At 40.0% G+C, this 21,417-nt stretch overlaps 1 protein-coding gene across 3 annotated transcripts in view; it reads right to left on the bottom strand.

The window, feature by feature from the left end:
* Positions 1-21,417, bottom strand: part of TMEM45A (transmembrane protein 45A) — a 91,778-nt gene that overhangs the window by 34,654 nt on the left and 35,707 nt on the right. The window lies entirely within an intron of this gene.

Consider the following 21,417-nt stretch of genomic DNA (forward strand, 5'->3'; position numbering starts at 1 on the left):
ATTTTAAGTAGGTAATTTCAAAGTATCAAGCATCAAGTGTGTGGAAGAGACCATTAGTGCTCGTCAAGTATCTGTGTACTCTTCCACGCACTTTTCCCAGCCTCTTCTCCATTTGAATCAGAACCACGTTTCTAGTTCTGGCCAATGGACTGTGGCATTTGTCAATTCCAGGCTGAGTCAGTTAAGAGACTATATGACTCCTTTAACTCTCTTTTCCCATGCTTTGGCAACCTTGGCATGGCATATCTGCAACACAGAAGACAGTCAACCAGCCTGCATCAGATTTTTGCAAGAAGCAACCCTTTATTGTGTTAAGTCATTAAAATGTTGAGGCTTAACAGCTTAACCCATTAAAATGTTGAGGTTTAACAGCTTAACCCAGCCTATCCAGAGGGATACCAAGCCAAATCAATTTGTAAATTCTGTTTACACTATTGCTACATGATCAAGCAATAAAAAACAGAAATATCCTCCTTCTTTTTTGGTGAGTGCTATAGAAAACCAGTCTTGAATTATATGAGTTTTGAATTATGTGAGCAGCCCTTTCTTCAAACATATTGCACCATCTCCAGAATAATGAAAAGAGAGTTCAGAATCATCCCTGTGGATCTGACAGTAGGCCAGATGCAGGAGAACTCATGAAAGGGGATTTCAGGGTTCCCCCTGGCCCAGAAGAGTTCTTTATCTCCTTGGGTGGGTACTGGACCTCTCAGTTCGGGGCAGATCCCTCTGAGTTACTTCCACATCCCTCTGACACAACTGTGAAGTTTCAAGGGGGAACTATGAAGCTGACTCAAACACTAAAAGTCTCTTAAATCTCCAGCTGAGACCCCAGATGGACGTTTCAGCACACCCCTGAATCATCCATACCATCCAAGAGACTCTGACTCAATGTATCACACAGTGCTAAGAGCAGCTTCTTATCCTAACTCTGACTCTGTTAGAGGTATGCTTTGGACTATGTCCCTTAAGCTCTCTGAGCCTTGGTTCTTAACTAATAAAGAAGGAGGTGGCCTAGATGACACCTGGAGTTCCGTCCTACTCTAACAGATTCTGTGATTCATTATCCTAACCACCATCTTTATCATAGTGTTACTGAGTCCTCTTATTTGTCTTGGCTTAGACAACCATGTGAAATTGAAAAATGCTTCTACATGGGATTGAAAAGTACATCTCGACTGTAAATTTTTTGAACTTTTCTGGAAAAGAATTTGATATGTTCTAAGGAAACTTAAAAACTTTACATTCCTTGGTACAGGAAATCCACTTCCAGGACTTTATCCTAAAGATCTAACCAGAAATACAGGCACCAAATTAGAAACAATATATATGTCTAAAATTAGGAGATAGGGGATATATTTAGTAAAAAAAAAAAAAAAAAAATAGGATTTTTTAAAAACTGAGGAGAGGGGACTTTGGATTCAGGTTGACTAGATCTGAATCCCAACTTTACCATTTACCAGCTACATGACTTTGGGAAAGTTATTTAACCTCTCATGCCTTAGTTTCCTCTTCTGTAAAATGAGACAAATTTAAAATTAAAATGAGTTATTCCAAAGCAAATAACCCACAGTATTATTAAACAAGCTCATGCTATCTGCAACCAATCTCAAACTATGAAAGTAAAACAAGAGTAAAACCAGATGAGCAATTCTACTTGGATACCAATTGCAGAAAAGCAAGAAGCACCTATACAATTCACTTAGCAATCATTTGTGTACTGCCTATAACATTTCTCCTGCTGTTGTCTTAGAGTGTTACTAGAATCTTCAGGGGTTATTTAACTCCTTGACTGCAATTAAAGAATAAGTTCCTTGAAAGCAGGGACCATAAATCTATTCTTCTATTCCCCACTGCACCTGTATAGTGCCTTATACACTGTGAAGTTCTAACTTAACAAGAGCAACTAAGCCCTTCTTATAATACAAGATCACATATTTATACAACACCTCCATTGAACTAATCATCTTATCTACCCATCCATTACCAGAAAATAATTTTTCCTCCAGTTACCACCATTCACCCACTTGCCCAAACCCAAAATGTGAAAGTCATCCTAAAGTCCACCTATGTCCCTGAAAACTAATTAGTTATTGAGGCTTACTGCCTCTGCTTCCTTACGTCAACCCTCTCCTGCCCCAAACTTGGCTGACTTCCCCTAGCCTCTTCAGTTTTATCTGCTTAGGGAAATCCTCCCTGATGGCCCAGACAGGAGAGGACTGCTCTTCTACCTTCTCAAAGCACCCAGTTCTTACTTTAATGAATTCTTTGTGTGATTAGTTACTGGAAGTCCGCCTTCTCCATTAGCCTGTGAAATTTCACTATATTGTGAAAGCCTGTGAAGCAGGTAATTGAGGTTTCTCAGAAGTTAGGAGCCTGGTCCTTTTTTTTAAGGCTTCTGGTATATGAAAAAAAGGAAGAAAATTCCAAAACAGAGTTACCAAAACTGTGGTTGCTTTTAAATGTTTACTTTTACCTAATAAATACTTTGAACACACACGTGAAACATATTACCTATCTTGGAGATAACATGAAAATTTCTGAATTGTGCAGCTCTAGGCCAAATCCACCTCTATGACCAGCTAACAGGTTCCTGCTGCCCCAAAGGCCGAATGGACCAATATATCTCAGCACAGCCCATTGGGATGTGATAGGGAAGCAATGGGGAATAGTTTTGAAAGATTTTGAGATGAGCAGAGTGGGATAAGAAACGACTCCTTGTTCTTATATCAGTTATAGAACTTCTGTATCTTTAGCCTTTGAATCTGAAACACTCTGATGCTTCCAATCTTTCTCTGTTTAAAAGACCCAAACAAAATGAAGTCAAAGCAGCTTGTTATATTTGCCTGGCAAAGGGACCAAGCAGACCCAGTTGCTTCTGGCAACAAAATGGCGTTCACTTGATTTCACTTCCACTGTGGAGAGAAAAAAATCACTCAAATCCTCAAACATCACTTCACTCAACTTCTAGAACACCACTATCTGTATATCTGTCTTTTGTTACCTGTTTTTCTATTGCCTACAGGTACAACTCACTGCTCATAAAAACATAGTAGTCCAGAGTTTAATTAGATCTCAAATTAGATCCAAAAAGCAGACACATTGCCCTTGGAAGGAGAACACAGGGCTTTCCTCTTCCACAAAGCAGAACATACCTGCCGGACAGCTAGCAGAAACCCCAGGGAAAATCACCAGGATAGCAAACCGAAAGGTCCTTCCTCAACATCCTCCCTACTTAATCGCACCATTTGTAATCTCGTGGGGAAAGAGGTTCAGGCAGGCCTAAAATGATCGGCTTCAAGATTCAATCACTGGCTTCCAGCTGCCATTCATCCTAAAAATGTTTACTCCTCCCCATCTAAAAACACCCTCTGCTCCTAATAATACCAACAATCACCCTCTGGGCTAAGACAAGAAGCAACTCCTAAAACCCTCATTGGCTCCTTTTTTCTGACCACCCCCGGACATACACATACACTCACTTACCACCGGAAAGGGAAATATTTTTAAACTCTAGCACTTGGGGATAATATTGGGCAAATCTCAAGATCTAAATCAGGTGTTAGGTGTTAATTCCCATTAACCAAAGCCACTTAAACCAAAAACCAGACCTGTGTACAGAAAGAGGAGAGAACTCAGAATAGCCCAGAGAAAGAAATCCTACAACTTACTTGTTGGAATCTCAACCAAATATCTAACTTCAATATAAAATAAATACCATGGAGAAAAACTTAAACTAAAAATTCATCTTAAGCCAGCACCAAAATAAAGTATTCCTAAATCTTAATTAGTGATTCATAGTTCAAGACATTTGTATATTCCAATACACTAAACCAATTTGAGCTATTTCTTGAGCTCACTTTACCATTCGCCTTAATTCTCAAAGCAAAGTGTATACAAGCATATATAGCTTTAAATTTTTTTTGATTCTCCATCATTCCATACCAGTTCTTTCTCTCCCAAATTTCAACTGTTTTGAAAGACTTTTCTTAGTTAAATTATCCTTACCTTCACACTTTCCTCAGTGTCAAGTCCAATGCAGTTCACTTCTCCCAGAAGAGAATCTACAATCGTTCCAGAAGGAAAAGCAGATACCAACTGGTCTAAATCTAAAACTGCCCACTCTTCCTCCTTGGAGACTTAACCTATGTGCTCATATCTTTCCAGTTTGAACTTGAGCAAATAAGTCTTCAGAATGTCACAATGCCTGCATAAATGTGAATCTAAGGACCACACCCTTTTGAACATCCTAACTTCCAGTCCAAACATTGTGCCGTAGAGTATTTCCCGAGACTCACGTTGACACCTCACCCACATGACCACAGTCATGTCCCACCTGCTGTGAAAACCAAAGCCAATGGAGCATGTCTGATCTTTGCTATCTCTCTTCCAGGCCATCAAGATGGATAGACGACAAAGGGAATGGTTATGGCAGCAGTAACATAATAAAGCATCATTGATAAGACAAACCATTTTGTAACATACAGTGCCTCAAGCAAGGTGCTAAGGTTGGAGTCACTGCTAAGGTGCTAAGGTTGGAGTCATTGCCAAAATCAAAGTTATAGGAATAGGAAAAGATGATGGAAAAAAATGCTTTAGGTCAACAGTGAAGCTCACTTGCCCTCAAGGAATACACAATCTGATAGAGAGAAAAGTGAATAAATAAGTTAGAAAAAATTATTCTAAACCAACGTGAGGCTTGCACAAAGTGAAATGTGAGCAAGAAAGAAACAACAGTCTGACTCTAACCTGGAGAGCAAGCAGCTGTTACCCTATCTGCATTCAAGTCTTATTTCCTCCTTCAATGTAAACTCTTGGTGAACAAGGGCCATATCCCCTATAATACTTCACACCTAGTAAGCACTCAATAAATAGCTAATGAATGATGAGCTCCTGCCTGGGACCCCACCTCCCTGAAACCCTAGCCTGGGTGGCAACCAGGATCAGAAATAGCTGGAGAGGCTAATTAAATGCAGATTCCTGGGCTCACTTCATATCTACTGAACCAATCAGCAGGGGGAGGCTCAGTATTTATTTTTATTATTTACTATTTTATTCTTGGCTGCGTTGGGTCTTCGTTGCTGCGCGCGGGCTTTCTCTAGTTGCGGCGAGCGGGGGCTACTCTTCGTTGAGGTGCGCGGGCTTCTCATTGCAGTGGCTTCTCTTGTTGTGGAGCATGGGCTCCAGGCGCATGGGTTTCAGTAGTTGTGGCTCGCGGGCTCCAGAGCGCAGGCTCAGTAGTGTGGCGCACGGGCCTAGATGCTCCGCGGCATGTGGGATCTTCCCAGACCAGGGCTCGAACCCGTGTCCCCTGCATTGGCAGGCAGATTTGTAATCACTGCGCCACCAGGGAAGCCCCAGAAGTCTGCATTTTTAACAAGCACTCACCAGTTGATTTTTATGTATTCTTGAGTTTTGAGAACCAAAGGCTTAGAGTATGTGGAGACAAGCAAAGGGGCACTAAGACGCTCAGATTTAAATGTGGCCTCCTCATGGATAAGGGCAGAGACTAGAAAAGGTTTCTGAATAGTCCCATCAAATAGTCTTCATCAAGTACATTTGAGGAGGTTAAACACTACAGGGAAAGGGCTCCTCCTTCTGTGACTGTCTATCACTGAGCTGTTAGCGCATGTAAAGGAGGTGAAGCTTTCCATGTAGCCAGAGTATTTATTTACTACTACTGTAGTCAAAGTCAGAATGCACAGGGCTGCCAATAAAGAAGAAAGCTGGCCTGAGTAGTCTGCAATGACTTCATCTGACAAAGGTCTAGTCATCTGTGAAAAATTAAAACTTTTATATGCAATTGGCAAAGAAGCACAGGAAAAGATGTTCAATATCATTATTGATTTGGGAAATGCTAATTAAAATAACAAATACCAATACGTATCCACTAGAACGGCCAAAGTTTAAAAGACAATACCACATGTTGGCAAGAATGTGGACAACTGGGCGTCATACACTGCAGGTGGGAACACAAAATGGTACACAAAATGGTTCATTTTTTTTTTTTTGTACCATTTTTGTTTGTCACTTTTTAACTTTTTATAAAGTTACACATACACTTACTATTCAGCTTAGCAATTCCACTTCTAGGTATTTACCCAAGAGAAATTAAAATTATGTCCACACAAAGATTTTTACATGGATGCTTATAGTAGCTTTATTTATAATAACCAAAACCTGGAAACAACCCAAATGCTCACCAACCAGTGAATATGTGAACAAACTGATACATCTCTAAATAAAAAGGAACAAACTACTGAAACTACTGGATAAATCTCAAAACCATTGTGCTAAGTGAAAGAAACCAGACACAAAAGAGTACAATTCCATTTATATGAAATTCTAGAAAAGACAAAACTGTCATGATAGAAAGCAGTTCAGTGGTTCCCTGGGGGGGAAGGGGAAGGGGATTGACTGCAAGGAGCATGAGGGAACTTTTCAAGATAAAAAGAACATATAGAAATATTCTTCATATTGAATGTGAAGATAATTACACAAGTGTATATATTTGTCAAAAACATTATCAAATTACACACAAAATTTAGGGATAAACTTTATTGCATGTAAATTATACTTCAATGGAGCTAATTGAAAAGGGAGAATGAACACTTCTGCCCTTCCTTCTCTCCTGGCAACCTGGAACATGATTTTGATGGCTGGAGCCTTAGCAGCTAATAATTAATTAATTAATTAATATAGTCTTCGTTTTATTTATTTATTTATTTTTTGGCCATGCCACATGGCATGTGGGATCTTAGTTCCCCGACCAGAAACTGAACCCACGTCCCCTGCATTGGAAGCACAGAGTCTTAACCACCGGACCACCAGGTTAGCAGCTATTTAAATTATAAGGCCCATATTGAAGAGAAGGAACAGTGAACCTGAAAGAAGCTTATTCCTGACAACTTTGTGGATCCACTCCATTCCTGAATACTCTATTTTCATGGGTATTTTATGTAGTATGGAAATGAAATTCTATCATGTGTAAAAACAAAAAATATTTAAATCTATTTTGTTATAGCAACAAAAAAAACTTAAAAATCATATGTGTCAAAATAATAGCTAACATTTATTGATTGCTTTCTGTTTACCAGTCTCCATTCAAGTAAGTGCTTTGCATTTTAACTCATTTAATACCCCTTAAACCCTTCCACAGTATAAGAATCTAATTTTTATTTAAAGATGTCCAGCAAAGGGGACTCCTCCAGCTCCTTCAATACCTCATTCTGGTGACATTCAAATCTCACTCTCCGTTAGCCCTGCCTCATAGCCAACCTGAATCTCTTGGATGTCCCAGGGAAGATCCAGAACATTCATCAGTCTTGACAAACTGCTTCCACAAAAACGTGACTTCCAAACTCGGTATTCTGCTACCCACTCCCTGCCTAGAAGAGAAAGCTATGTCACTCTGCTTCAGGGCAGAGGTGCAGGCACCCTGCAGCCTAGACTCACTTACTAAGCAATGTACAGCCAAAATGCAGTAACCACACCTGAATCAATAGTGTTGACATGTTCATTTGCATCACACCTTCTAAAGAAGGAGTTGCTGTTATCAAGAGCTCTATCCATAATGATATCTGGATGCCTATCTACAGAGAACACTCTGTAGCCCAGTTCTATCCTTTGGGGACATGAGGTCAAATCAGAATCATTTTAGCCAGATCCCCATGTAATTCATATGCACATTAAAAACTAGAAACACTAGTCTAGGGCAAAATTTCTCTACAGCGGCACTATTAACATTTCACGCCCATAATTCTTTGTTGTGTGAGGCTGGACTGTGCTTTCCAAAATGTTTAGCAACATCCCTGGCCTCTACATACTAGATTCTGGCAGCACTCTTCCGCCAGTTGTGACAGTCAAAGATATCTACATACATTGATAAATATCCCCTGAGGGGCTAAATCAGAGCCCCTTCCCAAATAAGAAGTACTGGTTTACAAGACCCTTGGTCAAAACCCCTTAACTTAAAAAGATTTTTTTTCTTTTCTCTTGGGAAAAAGAGAAATGTAACAAGTTTAGCTGTTAACTACTGTATCAAAACAAGTCCAAACAGATTATGTGCACCTACTCAAAATGGATTAAAGACCTAAATGCAAGGCCAGACACTATAAAACTCTTAGAGGAAAACAGAGGCAGAACACTCTAGGATATAAATCACAGCAAGATCCTTTCTGACCCACCTCCTAGAGAAATGGAAATAAAAACAAAAATAAACAAATGGGACCTAATGAAACTTAAAAGCTTTTGCACGGCAAAGGAAACCATAAACAAGACAAAAAGACAACCCTCAGAATGGGAGAAAATATTTGCAAACAAAGCAACTGACAAAGGATTAATCTCCAAAATATACAAGCAGCTCATGCAGCTCAATATCAAAAAAACAAACAACCCAATCCAGAAATGGGCAGAAGACCTAAATAGACACTTCTCCAAAGAAGATATACAGATTGCCAACAAACACATGAAAGGATGCTCAACATCACTAATGATTAGAGAAATGCAAATCAAAACTACAATGAGGTATCACCTCACACAGGTCAGAATGGCCATCATCAAAAAATCTACAAACAACGAATGCTGGAGAGGGTGTGGAGAAAAGGGAACCCTCTTGCACTGTTAGTGGGAATGTAAATTGATACAGCCACTCTGGAGAACAGTATGGAGGTTCCTTAAAAAACTAAAAGTAGAACTACCCTATGACCCAACAGTCCCACTACTGGGCATATACCCTGAGAAAACCATAATTCAAAAAGAGTCATGTACCAAAATGTTCATTGCAGCTCTATTTACAATAGCCAGGACATGGAAGCAACCTAAGTGTCCATCAACAGATGAATGGATAAAGAAGATGTGGTGCATATATACAATGGAATATTACTCAGCCAAAAAAAGAAACGAAACTGAGTTATTTGTAGTGAGGTGGATGGACCTAGAGTCTTTCATACAGAGTGAAGTAAGTCAGAAAGAGAAAAACAAATACCGTATGCTAACACATATATATGGAATCTAAAAAAAAAAAAAAAAAAAAGTGTTCACGAAGAACCTAGGGGCAGGACGGGAATAAAGACACAGACCTACTAGAGAATGGACTTCAGGACACGGGGAGGGGGAAGGGTCAGCTGGGACAAAGTGAGAGAGTGGCATGGACATATATACACTGCCAAATATAAAACCGATAGCTAGTGGGAAGCAGCAGCATAGCACAGGGAGATCAGCTCGGTGCTTTGTGATCACCTAGAGGAGTGGGATAGGGAGGGTGGGAGTGAGGGAGACGCAAGAGGGAAGAGATATGGGGATATATGTATATGTATAGTTGATTCACTTTGTTATAAAGCAGAAACAAACACACCATTGTAAAGCAATTATACTCCAATAAAGATGTTAAAAAATATATATTTTCTGTGCTTCATGTTGTCTTTATCAGATGTTTGATTACTGAAGAAAAACTGAGTCTTAATATTAAGAGAGCTAAGGTTTTTTTACAACATGTAACTTTCTGTATTTGCCTTTGAAATCTTTTTATTGTCACTGTGGTTAAATGGGTAACTATTATTTCACAATGACCTCTGATCCTATTAAATCAAGTGTTCTAAACCTCTTGACATTTTTTACAAACTTCTCAAAACCAAACTCTAAATGAAGTCTTTTTGATTTGGACCTAACTTTGGGATTTTCCAGAGGCCCCCTGTAAAATCTGGAAGGATTTGTTCTCTCAAAAGAGAAGGGTTAAACTAATTAGGCTTATTTGATATGTTAAATTACATGGAAATAAGAAGTGATACTAAACCTTCTTTAGATTATATTGTATAAAATATTATACAATATATACCTATAATATATTGTATGGGTGTATGTTACTATTATAAGTAGTCCAGAAATCATATAAAATCTGACATTCCTAGTATGTTATCAGTCGTAATTCCAGCTATCATCTTAAAATGTTGTATGTCTCATAAATAACCAAATTTCCTTATCAATTAAATTATAATGAATTCTTATCAGAACTTTAACCATGGCCATGTTTAAGTCTCCTGGCATTCACAGAAAGTTAGTGTATTATTCTGATGCTTTCCTGAAAGCTTTAACAAGCAGCTATGATCCAAAATTGCTGTGTCTTTAAAGAGATTTATGGAAAAGACCTTGACAAGTACTCTAGAATACAGGTTTCTGATAACTCTAAGATCATACCATTGAACTAAGTAAGAATTTCTAGAATTGTTATGGAGAAACTGATTGATTCATAAAACTGCTAACCCAACGTCAAGCAGAACAAGAATTAATTACATAGGACTGACTGAACTGATGAGGATGATTATAATTTTCTATTACTTTTTTCTTTGAAACATTGCCAGTTCATTAATGTTTTGTTTTTCCAGATTTAAGAAAAACTTTTTCTCTTTTCTATCAAGCTATTTATAACTTAACAGCAACTTGGTAAATTATATCTTTGTAAACAGAATTTTCTCCCTACCTGATCCCTCAAGAATTCAGAAGTTCTTATTGAGTATTCTTATTTTCATGGCAATATAGTTATTTGCATAGACTCAGTGAGAATCTGTTTTCCTTAGAACAGAACACAGTGGGAAATATTGGTTATATTACCAAGACTTTGACTGGACTGTTACATTTGAGAATGATGTTCATAGACTCAGACATAACCAGACAGTTTTAAGAAACTAAGGTTGACTTTATGGAGCCAATAAAACCTCCCTTCAGAAAACTACCTGGTAAATCTTGTTTATAGGGTTCCCAGCCTAACCAATGAGTATGGAAAGTCATTTCCTAGCAGATCCAGAACCTCATGATATTTTAGACCTCAGGAAGAGAGGAATTTACCTAAATCTATAGGCATTGCAAGTGAGTCCTTGGCTTGGCTTCCAGAATAATCTCATATTCTTTATCAAAAATTCTAGCAAAACAGACTGAAAAAAGCTTACATGATCAATCTCTACTCTTGCTGCATTTATGTAAATAATCAGACCAAGTTTAATGAAATTAGACTTATTTGGCAAACCAATTAGTCTTATTATGACTATCTTTGGTAAAAATGGGGGTGATTGTAGAGAGAAAAATGGTGTTTCAACGGAAAACTATAACACCCCTTTGTGGACATTAGATTCTAGCCCTGTTCACTGTCACTGAGGTTTTGTTATTTACCTGTGAACTGGAGTGGATCCCAAATTCTTTTAGTTTCCTCCAATATCTGGCCAGAACTCTCCAAACTAACACCTCCAAGTTTTCTCCCACCCTTCTGACTTGTAATCACTAAGAAATAAAACTGCCCTTTTCCCAAAACCATATAAGCTGAAGCTGGACAACTTGATATAAACAGAAATATCACAACAGCTCATGTATGGACAACGTTCATGCCTATTGCTGTGTGGGCCACTCAGAAAGTTTACTGGAACACACCTGATGACATCCCCAGAGACATTCAAACTGCAAAAGATGCTTTGAGCCCAATATCTAGAAAACTGCTCAGCTGACTGCCATCTGGACTCAACAAGCAGTTTTATAGTCTACTCCAACCATTAGACTTCATTTTTCTTTTGTTTTTAGAGAAATGCCTCTTACTAAATCCCTGGTTGCTTGGACCACATAGTGGCTTAACTTAGGTGGAAACTCACCCACAACAACACCTTCTGAAATGAGACACAATTGTTGAACTGAACTGACCTATTCCCAAATTAAGAAACTGATTCAATAAAATAGGAAACAATGTACTTAAATTCATCCTTTTCTGCTTGTTCCTATCTATGTTTTCCTCCCCCTTTGCTGATCTCTTATCTCACAACTTCTAACCAAACTCAGCTGCTAATATGTGACACTTTCTAAAAATAAAATTTCAAATTGGGAACTAAAGGAAACCAGAATACGTCACCCCAAAATATGCCTCTTTGACATAAAAATAATTTTGAGCTGAAGGCAATTAAGAAGCAGCAAATGGAGGAGAAGCTCTCTGCCCTCCTCATTACTTCCTAGAGGCAGGATATACATTCTTCTTTCACTGGAGACATATTCTTATCAGCCCAGAGGTGGCAAGAGGAATCTGTCAAACAAATCTTTGTCATTAGTTCTCAGATGTTTATCTTCCCACAGTTTGCCGCCCTTGGAAACCTAAACTGCTTTCCTTTGTCCTATCATTTCTCTACAAATTTATTGTTCTTTGTTGACGATGCTCTATAAGCCAGAATTCTAAGCTGCTGCTTTGAGTTATTTTTCATTGAGGTTTCTCCCACATGATGGGTGTTGCATGTGCTTAAAAAAAAAAAAGACTGTTAGTTTTTCCTCCTGTTAATCTGTCTTTTTGTTTAAAAATCCCAGCTGAAAACCTAAAATGGGTAGAAGTCTAGTTTTGCCTTCCCTACACATGTAGGGCAACACATTCTCAGTTTCCGGAGATTAGAACCTGGACATCTTTGGCGGGGGTGGCGTTATTCAGCCTGCCATACCGCCTTAGGAATGCCAGTCAGAAGGAGGGCCTCTAACAGTCATAAAAATAAAAACTTTAAAAATCAGCAACAGACGGTGGGGGGAGAAGGGAACAGGAGCAGATGGAGCCTCTTTAGACTCTCAGGTTCCGTCACTGAGGGAGACTCAATGGCTTGGTGTTGTTTACTTCTCAATCCTGGCTGCACCAGAGAACCCCTGAAGAGCTCATAAAAGAGCTCACTCCTTGGGGCTTCCCTGGTGGCGCAGTGGTTGAGAATCTGCCTCCAATGCAGGGGACACGGGTTCGAGCCCTGGTCTGGGAGGATCCCACGTGCTGCGGAGCAACTGGGCCCGTGAGCCACAACTACTGAGCCTGCGCGTCTGGAGCCTGTGCTCCGCGGCGGGAGAGGCAGCGACGGTGAGAGGCCCGCGCGCCGCGATGAAGAGTGGCCCCCACTCGCCGCAACTGGAGGAGGCCCTTGCACAGAAGCGAAGACCCAACACAGCCAAAAATAAATAAAATAAATTAAAAAAAAAAAAAAAGAGCTCACTCCTTAACAAGACAAATTACACTAGAGGTGGGATTAACTAATAGCCCTAGGAAAGCCAGAATGGGATAAAGCACTGTTTCTCAAACTGTCTGTAAGGTACAGACATTTTAAAAGGAAAAAAATTCTTTTAGAGCCAGTATGTTGGCAAATTGCTTTTATTATGAACTTTCTTAAATAGTAAAAATATGTACTTGGACAACTACAAAAATAAAACCAATTTACAAATTAAATAGAAGCAAAAACTACAAAACCAACACAAATCAAATAAATTAATGTAAATCAAATAGACAATTATATCTTTTAAAATAAGTGGCCTTTCACACGTAACTCTGAAACTGACAGCTACAGCACATACGCTTTTTGGTCCAGAAGATGTATATTACCGTGTCCCCCACCCCAAACTGACTCAGCTCTCTATTCAAACTAAAATCCACCGGAACGTTGTCTAGCATATTAAGCCCGTCTTCCTTATTCATCAGCCCTTGATAATTAAATCAGTGCTACATGCCCCTATCATGATCTTAAGTATTGTACAAAAATGTAAGCTTCAGCACTGAGATGTTTGGCTGAATTCTGATACAAGATGCTCACCCAGGTGATGTAGAATAGGCTTATAATATTTCTCAGTAATTGCTGAGATGAAAATGCAGTTAGATGATTATAATAGAAAGCTTGCAGACCTCCTTCCCCACCCCTCAAGAACATGTCAGCAGACACCTAGAAGTTTATTAACTCCACCTGGGGAAACACTGGGAAAAATAATTAGGAAGAACTGTACCCAAATAGTTCATGAGGGGAAATTCCTCTTTATATAAATATTTTAGCTAATAAATACAGAAGAAATGATAGAATTTAGAATTTTACAAGCCCTGATGAACTAATAAATGCAGGCAATGATGAACAAAGACGACTGATAACAAAGAAAGACAACGCGACAAGATGCACCTGAAGTATTCTTGCAAAAAAAGTGAACCTAGGTGTGATCCAACCTCTCTACGTAATTCTTAATTTACAGCAAACGTAGGGGCAGAGGAGCATGTTAAATGACATCATAGGGACGCAACCAGTAAAACCAAATAATGCAAAATCCTACAGGACAAACTGGCTTCTTCAACAAATAAACTGTAAGAAAAACAAACAAAGAGAGAACTTGTGTATTAACAAAGACTCTTGAGTCCTATCTATAATTGCAATGTATGAGCTTTATTTAGATCCTAATTCACACAAAAATAGTTCAAGACTTTTAATTTTATAGGGGTGAATCATATTGTATTTAAGGCTTTTTTCTTAATCTTTATTTTTAAAAGATATATACTAAAATATTATGGACCAAATAATATGATGACTTGGATTAGTTTCCAAATTGTGATGGTCAATTTTGTGTGTCAAATTGGCTAAGCTCATGCTACTCAGTTTTTGGTCAAACACCAGTCTAGATGTTGCTGTGAAGGTATTTTTTAGATGTGATCAACATTTAAATTAGTCGACATGGAGAAAAGCAGATTACCCTCCACAGGGCAGTGGGGGGAGCATGGGGCAGGGAGGTGGTGTGCTCAGTCAGTTGAGGGCCTCAAGAGAAAAGACTGAGTTTCTCCAAGGAAGAAGTAATTCTGCTTCCAGATTTTCTTCCCAATAGAAACTGCAACACCATCTCTTCCCTCAGTCTTTAGCTTGCTGGCTTGCCCTACAGATTTCAGACTTGCCAGCCCCCATAATCTCAAGAATCAACTCCTTAAACTAAATCAATCTCTCTCTCTTTCTCCATATATTCATACACACACACACACACACACACACACACACACACACACACATCCTTTCAGTTCTTTTTCTCTGGAGAATTCTAATACCAAAATTATCTGGGAGAGAGGAGAAATGAGTAAGGAAACAGATAAAACAAAATTGGCCATGAGTTAGTAACTGTTGAAACTGGCTAATAGGTATATTATACTATTTTGTGTCTTGATATTTTCTACTTAAAAATTGGGAAAGATAAAAAGAAATGAAAGAGACCTGTTTTTGATTTTGTTTTTTTTGTCACAGGTCTTGATGACAGCACAGCATATGGAAAATCAAGGCTATCCTGAGAAATCTGAGGCTGTGACCAATAAGGGAGAAGTTAAAGCTCAAAGGAGCTGGCCTTGGAGGTGACTCTTCCCTTGACCTTGAACTTCCAGTCTGATCTAGACTGAACCCTTTCTGGTCCCACTGCACCTGCACATCCCTTTACCACAGCACTTTTCTTATACTTTTACTCTCAATCTCTTCTCACTAGCCAGGAGCTCCATACTCATCCAAGCACCAAGACTGCACTCAGAAATGTTTGATTAATGAATTAAAGCAATGCCCAACTTTTAAGCCAACTCACGTGCTACTGCCTTCTAGTCCTTGGTTTCTTCTGTCAATTGTTAGAGCCTACCACTAACTTCTCTGTTTTTTTATTTTTTCCTACCCTCTGATTCCAAATATTTACCTCCTACCAACCAAACATCTGAGGTCTCACTTTATGGGTGGGGCAGACACTGGCATTCACCATCATAGAACTTTGTAAAATTAACCTTCAAAAGCCCATTTCTGGGCAGAAAACAAAATCCCATCCAACAAGTGGCCTGATTTGCAGAGCTTTCTTTCCAACCTCCTAGAAAGGAAAACCTCTCTGACCCTTAGGGTCTGTTGTGAAAGTCATTCTTTCCACAGGTCTGCCCTTAGATGACAGGATTTCAATGTGAATAACCATCAAATGAACTGTTTCTTTGCCTTTATCATAGTATTCTGCATGTTTTTGGAATAAATTCACTGATTTTACAATTGGAGTGAAGAAAAACCGTAGGCTATCCCATTTTATAAATTAAATTAATGAAAAGAAAAATGGTCCAATGCCAGTTTTTCTTTTCCATCTACTTTATAGAGGAAAAGAAAAATGGTGTGAGGGAAAAATGAGACCGAAATAGGCATCTAAACTCCAGCCTCCTGTAAATTCAAGTTCAGACAAGAAAAAGCAGAGTTTTGTAGCTCGCTATGCTCCATGGGAAATGCTGTGACTCTTGTACAGGAAAATGGGGGGGTCTGAGTGGCTGAAGTCGCCTGCCCTCCTGCCTCCTCCCCTGTCCCCTGATCTTACACTTAAAGCCATTATTTCAGGGGAAAAAAAAATCTCCATCTTTGCTTCTGCCCCCCCACCCCAAAAGGTCAGGTATGCAAGTTCATGACAAAATCTCAAGGTAAATGAGAATGAACAAAGGGAATAAAGAGGAATGAGCAACTGCTGCCTGGGCTGCCAGTGTCTGAGTTGGGTTGCGTGTCTCTGTAGTACAGTAAGCCTCCCTGAGAAAACCATACACGAGCCTTCCTTTGACAGAAATCTGAAAGGTCCCCAGAAAACATGTCAATAACCAGTGTTGACAGCTTTGCAAGACTGTCACCCAGGTTTTCATTTCCTGCCCTTCAGCACTTAGGTAGGCCTACTTGCCACAGTTATCAACAACAATAAAGTATAGGATACCAGTGAAATTTGAATTCCAGATGAACAATTTTTTTAGCCTAAGTATGTCCCATATATTGCATCCTTATTTGGAATTCAAATTTCACTGGGTATCCTGTGTTTTATCTGGCAACACATGAAGGTACTTCCATGGGGTAAAGAATATTGCAGCAGCTCAGTGTGGAGATTTCTCAAGGAATACCCATGAAGCTAATGAAGAAATGGTGAAGCACCACATGAAAATAAGAGGAAAAAACCCAAGATGAAATTTCTGGGTTTTTTGTCTCCCCAAGAATGAAATCCATTAGCATGCTTCTCTAAGTAAGAGATCCCAAGTTGACTCGGTTGTGACTTCTGATTATTTCCAGAACTCTATTTAAACATCCTATGCTTTTCCGAATTACACCCTTTCTATTTCTTAATCAAAAATGCCCTGTGTCTCATTTATACAATGAGAAATTTGGTCTAAAATGTTGGTGGTCCCATCAAGTAAGCTGAGGATCCCTGGGCCAAGGTTCCATTATAAGAGGCCACCTGAATTGGTATGGCTATGTCTTTTTTTCTCAATCAACAGACTGTAAAAGTATAGCCACAATCAAATTGTGGGATGCAGTTGGGAGGAATGCTAGAAATCCATGATGTTAAAAATGGATCAGTCTCATATGATAAGTTTGGAACCATTGGTCGAGGAGGATTTCCAGTGTTTCTCCCAACCACTTCATGATTCCCAGCATTCTGACATCAGAGCCACTGAATCACTGTTTCTTCACTGGTTCTTCTGTAAATTGGTTCTGAGCAAGTAGAATAAGAGAGGAAAGTCTTGGAACCCAAAGTAAAAACTGTCGTAAAAGCGGTCATATGTGATGGGCACTATATTATTCTTGTTGTTCCTTTCAACAGATTTGGCAAATATAGATTAAGGACCTAATATACAAGATATTTTCTGAATTTCTGATGGTGTTTTGTTTCTTTTCCTGTAGTCAAATACTACAGTAATTTAGATGGGGTAATTTATAGACATTTTGATCTCCATAAAGGCATTGTTGAAAACTTACTTTTTTATTAGCTTTCATGTATTCTCACTTTACAAATATTTATGGTGCACTAATTCTGGAATAGATATTATATTCCTTTCTTGTTGACAACCTGCTACCCACTACATACTACATCTTCCAAAGAGATAAATGAAAAGGAAGGTGAAGTCTCTGTTCAGTGATTCCTTGTGTGGATAATACCCCCAAAGGCATATATATATATATATATATATATATGCTTTTTGACTAACTCCTCTGGACCTACTTGGACACACTGGGGGGCCTCAGGGGTCCCACACTGGATGGTCTCTTGAGGTCCATCCATCTTCTTGACATCACTATTCACTGTCCCCATCCAGTGTTTCCAGCCCACATCACAGCTGCACAGAAGTCGGACCACAGCCCATCACCAGGTGAAAAGAGGCTGTTAACCGGCACTAGGGACACAGGATGAAAGGAGACATCACTGTTAATCAGCACATCCATGGCTTCAAATGGGGTACAAATTACTATTAGGTTCCTGGTACTAATAGGAGGAAAGTAAGGCTTAGAAAAGATTAATAGCTTATTGAAAGAGTTCTCACAGCAAGTTAAATGGCAGAGCTGGGATTTGAACCTGGTCTGGCTGACTCTGGAACCCATGCTCTTACTAATATGCTCCTGCCCTTCCACAGAGACAATGAAACTCAAGTGTGTGAAGGACAAAGAGGACTCCAGCATGCCTGGCCCAGAGGGCGAGGTGGGGCAGGAGTGGAATTATGGAAGATGGCCAGAGGTGAGGCGTCAAAATTTACTCAAGACCATCTGAAGAGGCTGCCCTTCCTGCTGTGGGCCCTGCTTCTCTGGGAACTGTCGTTACCCGGGGAAGGAAAGGTAAAGGGTGAAAAGTGAGAGAGAGGTGCCGCAGCTCTGGGCACGCTGCTCCTCTGCCAGTATCAGGAAGCTAGTAAAAGCTTTGAAGCAAGGAAGTTGCATAGTAAATAGTATTTCAGGAAGATTAATTTGGCACCAATGCACAGAAGATATTAAAGGTATTAAAGCAAGAGGTCGGAGGCAAGGAAACTGGTTAAGAGGTTATTGCAGACACTCATTTCTGAGATGAGTCTGAGTCAGGACAGGGCAGTGGGAACAAAGAAAAAGAGCCGAATGTGAGTGTTCCCCACCAAGAAGGAAGAACTGACCAGCCCTACGGACTTGCATAGCCAAGACTGTGGTCCACGATGGTCTGAGGCTGGCAGAGAGAGGAGGAAAGACATTACCAGAGCTGGTAGTTGTCCCAGCCCTGTACACTGAGGTACCTGCCTCTTCTGTCTCCTTTCCAGACCACAAGCTCAAAGGAGTCACGGAGTCACCCTGTGTCTGGCAGCCCGGCAGTTTTTCCCCATTGCCGACCACATGCTGGGGGGTTGGTAGACTCAGTAAATACTGACTGGCAGTCTGTTTCCTCTGGCTGGAATGCCGTGTTCCCACCTTTGCCTGGAAATGCCATGTAGGAAGGCTTCCCTGGAGGCCCAGCACAAACATCTCTCCCTCAGAGAGGCCTCCGTGACCAATATAAATTAGGTCCTTCAGTTTTCCTTGCATAGAAACTTTTCTTCACCGTATTTATTACAATGTGAAATTTTTTATTTGTTGTTTTTCCATTTAGTTTTTATTTCCTTTTATTGTTTTTGTTGTCGGTGGCAGTTTTCTACTTTCCCCCACTAGACTATAAGTACTGCAAAGTCAGTTTTTCTTTTCACCATTGAGTCCCCAAAAGCCCACACAGTGCTGTCCCATAGAAATAAAATGTAAGCCACATATGTAATTTTAAATTTCCTGTAGTCACATTTTTAAAAGTAAGAAGAAACTGGTGAAATTAATTTTAATAACATATTTATGTAACCACATATATCCAAAATGTTATCATTTAAACATATGATCTATAGAAAAAATTATTAATGAGATAGCTTACATTCCCTTTTTTGTACTAAAAGTCTTCAACTTCTGTATTTCACACTCACAGCACATCTCAGTTGGGACCAGCCACATGCCAAGTGTTCTGTAACCCCGTGTGACTAGTGGCTGCTGTAATGGACAATATAGATCCTTGCAGGATGCTTGACATGTACTCCTTACTTACTAAAAAGTCAATTCATGAAAAAGGAAGGGTGGGAAGGGCAGAAAGATGGAGAAAAGGGAGAGAGGAAAAGAAAGGGAAGAGAAACGAACCTTTGTCGGGTATTTACTACGTTAAGTTCTTTCATGTATCAATAAATTACGTAATTTAATTCTCATATCAACCCTGGTGAGGTAGGTATTATGAGAACAGTCTTTATAAATGAGGACATTGGTTTGGAGATGTCTTATAACTGTCCCAACATCATCTTCTCTTTTGAGTGAAAGAAGCAAGATTCAGAACCAATCTCCCTTACCCAACTGTGCTGCCTCACGCACAGAAGCCATACCTAACAAGTCTAGTCAGGCCACACTGTTGTCTAACCTCTCTCTCCTCCAAGTGAGACATCCCAGGGTTCCTATAAGACATTATTTTGAATCTCACAGACACTCTCATTTCAAAAGTATAGTCTGACCATTGCAGGCTAACGTGAGAGTGTCCACTTCCTCCTCCGGATGTATTTTAGAGGGATTCTTATCCCATTGTTGCCTTCCATTAAACCCTATGACCAAGCAAAATGGTGGCATTTAAAGTTCCCCAGATATGCCAAGCTCTCTAACATGCCTCCTTAACTCTGTACAGTTTTTCTGCTGCCTGGAACCCTTTATTCCTTCAACCAATAACACACATCCTGCATGACTCAATTCAAGAAAAAAGGAGGAAGAAAGAGATAGAAAAAAACTCAACTCAGCCGTCATCTCACCTCGGCCAAGGAATCTCCCTGACCCACTTTCCAAGTGTGAGGGTCCCCTTTTCTGTGTTCCCAAGGCACTCCCAGGGAGTTTTTCGTGTATACCATCATTACACATCTAGGGTCTCCCTCACTGGACTGTGAGCTTCTGGAAAGCAAGAATTATGTCTCTTATCTTTACATCCTCATTGCCCAGCATTTGTTGAATGGCTTGTTAAATAAGTAAATAAATGAACGGATGGCTTGATGAGCATGCTTATAGCCCTGTTTGAGCATAAGAAGAAATACCTGGTACCACGTAGTCCAAAGAACTAAAAGAGAACTAGTGTGCTCTTGCAATATCCGCATCCCATCAGACCAGTTGTCAGGATATGGGTCACGGTGACAGGAGCAGACAGCATCAGCAGAGCACCCTGGGATGCCTTCAACCACTTCATAAGAAGCAATGTTCTAAGCTGTGCAGAAGATGTAGCAAAGCTGGGACTAGCCTCCATGTTAGCTCCCAGGGGGGCAGGAATACGTGGAAATTGTGAAATACTTAAGAATGTAGTATAGGAAGAAGCATGCTAAACATCAGAATGTGGCCACAGAGCCAAGGAGCCCAGGCTCGCTGACCTGGAAGGGACAGGGGACGGGCAGCGTTGGTATCCATCTACCTCCCAGAAGGGCAGATGGTGGCAAACTTTACTGAGCAAAGGGCAGGACCACAGGAACTTAGTTCTCCCTAACTCACAACACCCTGGGCAAGAATGTTCACCCTCTGAGGATACCTTGAAAGATGTTTAGAGATGTTGACTGCACTGAGACTGTGGTCTATACTAGGTCTTGGGCCAGAGCCTCTAACCTTTGGTGCAACATGCTGGTGTGCCCCTGGTGGGTACAGCTGTGCCAGAGGAAAATATAAATGCACTCAGGCCCAGGAGCAGCCAGGTGAGTGTAAGAGGGGCCAAAGCCTATGGAAGCCAGACCTCCTCTGGCCTGTTGCCTAGGAATGAGCACTTTCACCTACATGGTGTCATGGTCTAGGTGTACTGCGGCATGATAAATGTTGAGAAGCATTGAGT

The sequence above is a fragment of the Balaenoptera physalus genome, assembly GCF_965194825.1.
Source record: "Balaenoptera physalus genome assembly, chromosome: 4".
Classification (NCBI taxonomy): domain Eukaryota; kingdom Metazoa; phylum Chordata; class Mammalia; order Artiodactyla; family Balaenopteridae; genus Balaenoptera; species Balaenoptera physalus.